Raw genomic sequence first — 4,380 nt, forward strand, 5'->3', positions numbered from 1 at the left:
TCTTCTATGTAGGGATTCTGGATAGTATTACTTGGCAATCTTCCCTGCGGTCGGGTTTCAAGGCGTTGTGATAACTGTCCGAGCTGCATTTCCAGACTTTTGAGCAGAGCCAATTGATTTCTCATTAGTATCTCCGTCTAATCTTGTCTGGTTGCAGTTCTCTGATTTAACTGTTGTTGTTCTTGGATGAACTGAGTTAACTGATCATCAGCTCCGAGAGTGAGGTTAGCTGTTTTTGTAATCTGGGTGGTAGGGGAATTCTCCTCAACTGGGGGACCAGTGAGTGGAAGTGGTTGATCGTAGGTCAATTAAAATTGTTGGGCTGGATAAGGTGGATAGCGATAGCGGAAAGGTTGATTGCTTCGCTGAAATTGATTAACCCTTGGTGGTTGATTGAATTCGGGATTTGGTGGACGAGCTAGGTATTAAACATAACAAACTGAACCGTCAGGGTTTTCGTACCTAACTTGATAGTCTTCAGTGGGTTGCGGGTTGGTACAATTAACACAAGCCTGAGCTTGGTTAACCTACTGCGGTTGCGTCTTCAATTCTCCGAGTTACTTGGCAAGAGATTCCATCTTGTCTGTGAGGGATTTGATGGCCTCCATTTGATTGTTAAGTGCAGAGAGTGGGGCAGATGATGAAGTTGTTTCACCACTGTTCCAGTCATGATGATGCATCGTCATGTTCTCGAGCAATTCCCATGCTTCATCTGCGGTTTGGTTCATCAGATTCCCTTGAGCTTCTGCATCGATCGTCGTCCTATGATTTACCGTAAGACCATTGTAGAAGGTACAGATTTGGGCTGACCATTCTAACTGGTGATTAGGGCATTTCTTCAGCAGGGTTTTGAAACGCTCCCATGCAGTGTAAAGAGATTCATCATAACTTTGTTTGAAGTTAATGATGTCATTCTTCAGTTTGGTTTGTTTAGAAGGAGGGAAATATTTGGTTAGGAATTTAGTCGCCATCTCCGTCCATGACGTGATGGAATCTTTTTCCAGTCCTTCGAACCAAGTTTGAGCATGATGAGTGAGAGAATAGGGGAACAAGTATAGCCGGACTATATCTTGTCCTATCCCTGGCTGTTTGTAGGAGTTCGAAAGAGATATGAATTTATCAAGGTGAGAATTAGGATCGTCATTCGGTAATCCATGAAACTGACAGCTATTCTGAATGAGCTGGGTGATGTGATGTTTTAACTCGAACGAGTGTCCTTGAATCTCTGGAAATCTGATTGGTCCTCCTCGACCTTCAATCGAGGGTTTTGTGTTTTCTGCTAAAGTAACGCGTAACGCCATTTGGTTTCTGATTCGTGCTTCCTTGCGTGCTTTAGAGATTATTGCATCTGGATCAGGTACGAATAACAATGGCCCTGGTCTAGATCGGGTTTGGGTCATACACTAGGTATGCCTTTTTGTTTTTAATTTTCGCAAATAAGCTAAATTATAATAAGCTAAACTAAACTAATCTAATTCTAAGGTAATCTAATTTAATCTAAGGCAATCTTAGGTAATCTAAGGTGGTCTAATCTAAGGTAAACTAGAGTAATCTAAAGTAATCTAATCTAATTAACTAACTATCCTATGGTGGAATATGTTTTTGGTTCTGGCTACTGATTCCCTGGTATTTCGGTAACAAAGTTCCGCACAAACTATTCAACAAACCAAGTGGCTAGGCCGACTACGGAGAGGCAGGATCCTTTTGGTCCCAATATAATTGGCGACTATTCGAAAAATCCAATAACCAAGTCCGTGTATAATTGTATTTCTTAGACACCACTAAATGCTTGCGAATAAGTTTGATTGAAAACACTATTGTCTGATACCAGTTCCCTGGCAGCGGCACCAAAAACTTAACGTACCTCTCTTGATATGGCCAAAACGGACAGTTTATTTGCGCGATGTCGTTAGGCCGCGGCTCGCCCCGAGTCGTATTTTTGAGATATCAGTAACATCGGACCTATATTGTAACCTAAGATAGTTAGGGAGTAGTGAATATTTATTTTGGGATTTTCTAATTTATAAGACAGATAAAGTAAATGCTATAAAATTTGTAATTCAGATAAGGTTAAAGTAAGTGCGTACTATGACTTCATCAGTTATTCTGCCGAGATTATGGAATGCTGGCTCATGAATAGGCAGAGGCCTTGTATTCATTACACTGGTCCTAAACGCCCATGTCATAAGACATGTCACTGGGTACTGCGTTAGGTTTGAAGATTCTGAATAGACAGCAACGTCCCTTACCCCCGACGCCCGTGCAGTCTGACTACAGGCATACACGTTCAGACGGCTCATCCAATTGAGCGACTCGGTTGGGTGACGTATTAACATTTCAAAATGGTCTAAACTTTCTTAAGCATAATAGAATACATGGTGTACCATATTCGAGAGACGTGATGTGCCTCAATGCTTTCGTTAATGATTCGTAAAAGATAGTTAGGCCCTTAAAAAGAGTTTAGCCATAAAGCACACCATGGCCAAGTCAAGATGACTTCCATGAACACGTTCGGTTATCCTAACGGTCCAATCCTTTATGTGTCTAAACAAACAGTTCCTTAATTAACTAAGAATCCCTCAAGCGGGGTGCAATGCTTGAGACCGCGTTACGGTGCAGTGTACTGGTCAACACTAACCGTGTTCCATGGCCTTACTTAGCAGAGGTACAACTTACAATAACCGCTGTGCTTCAGCGTGCACGTACGAAGTTTATATGCTTGGTGACTACACTAGCATGGTCTAGGACCGACAATGTACTAAGGGTCTAGTCAGATGTTTCACTATGAAAGAGTCCTCAGTCGAAATCCAAAGCTCGATAGACTTAGTATAACCGGTGTGCCTCTGTCGATCTTACGTTGTATCCGATAGACTTCTCTTACCAAGGGGTGACACAGATAGTGTACTCTGAATCGGGGTTCGCGACTTCCCAATAACATAGCCTATAACTACGTTCTATTAGTTGGAAAAGCGATTGAGTTTAAAGCATAATCGGAAAGCATTTCGACAACATACACAGACCATAAAATTATTTCGGCATTATAACTGCTTACATCATAGCATACACTAAAGATAACTACTCGCTAATCATGGCAATAATATCATAAAACATTATATAAGATAAAGGATAGAAGTACCAGTAGATTAAACGAGTTCTGAATACGAAAGTGACAACTTCAAGACTCCAGACCGCTCCTAATACAATCTCCAGCATTCGCCTCCGGGTACTTAATTTCCCGCTTGGAGGTGAGAAGGCCTTGAAAGTATGACTAATATTGTACAAGAGAGAGAAAGAAGTGAATTGAAGTGTGTGTTGGAATGAATGACAAAGACCCTTTAAATAGACTTGGAAATTGCCTGCATACGCCTGGCAGGGCGTATGGCAGGGTGTATGGTAGCCCGTTTTTGGCAAGCCGTATGCAAGGCAGGCCGTATGGTGGCTCGTGTGGTGGCACATATATGGCGGGCCGTTTCCATACTGGCAGGCCGTATTGCAGGCCGTATGGCTTGCTGGTCAGCCTTGATTCCCTGGATCGTAACTTGATTTCTTGTCTTTCACCGTTTTCGCTCTAGAATATTCGTTTTAGCTCTGATTCTCTTGATTCTTTTTGCACCGCCTTCGTAATTACTTGTTCTTCAATTCTAACTGAAGAAGTGGGTATTTTGCTGACAAAGTTCGAATCTTTCTTGTTTTTGGGGCTTAATACCGGGGTGAAAACGTGACTTTTAGCCGATATCAATATCGTGGATTTAGCTTTCCACGCTTTTCAAAACGGATTACACCTTTCCAAGGTGCGACTTTCAACATCACTCGATCACCTACTTGGAATTCGTGATCTTTACGTTTAAGATCGGCATTGCTCTTTTGACGATCACGGGCCGTCTTGAGCCTTGCTTGAATTTGGACAATCTTCTTGGTTGTTTCATGGACGAGTTCGGGTCCGGTGAGTTGCTTTTCACCTACTTCGGCCTAACAGATAGGAGAATGACATCTGCGGCCATACAAGGCTTCGAAAGGTGCGGCCTTAATTCTTGCATGATAGCTATTGTTGTAAGAGAATTCGGCCAGTGGCAAATGATTTTCCCAAGCCTTTCCGAAATCAATTACACAAGCACACAACATGTCCTCCAGGGTTTGAATCGTGCGTTTGCGCTGTCCGTCGGTTTGCGGGTGATACGCAGTACTCATGTCCAAACGTGTTCCCAAAGCTTCTTGCAAAGAACGCCAAAATCTAGAAGCGAAATGGGCATCTCGATCTGAAATAATCGATAAGGGTACACCGTGACGAGATACAATCTCCTTTATGTATAGTTGCGCAAGTTTCTCCATCATATCAGTTTCCTTCATGGCTATGAAGTGTGCAGATTTGGTAAGACGGTC

General features: G+C 42.5%; 1 non-coding gene across 1 annotated transcript; it reads left to right on the forward strand.

Annotated features, from left to right (window-relative positions):
- Nucleotides 1-816: 816 nt before the first annotated feature.
- On the forward strand, nucleotides 817-923 carry LOC139845781 (small nucleolar RNA R71). The gene has a single exon (XR_011758539.1). It is a non-coding gene; the product is annotated as a small nucleolar RNA R71 (small nucleolar RNA).
- The last annotated feature ends 3,457 nt before the right edge of the window (nucleotides 924-4,380 follow it).

The sequence above is a fragment of the Rutidosis leptorrhynchoides genome, chromosome 4, assembly GCF_046630445.1.
Source record: "Rutidosis leptorrhynchoides isolate AG116_Rl617_1_P2 chromosome 4, CSIRO_AGI_Rlap_v1, whole genome shotgun sequence".
Lineage (NCBI taxonomy): Eukaryota > Viridiplantae > Streptophyta > Magnoliopsida > Asterales > Asteraceae > Rutidosis > Rutidosis leptorrhynchoides.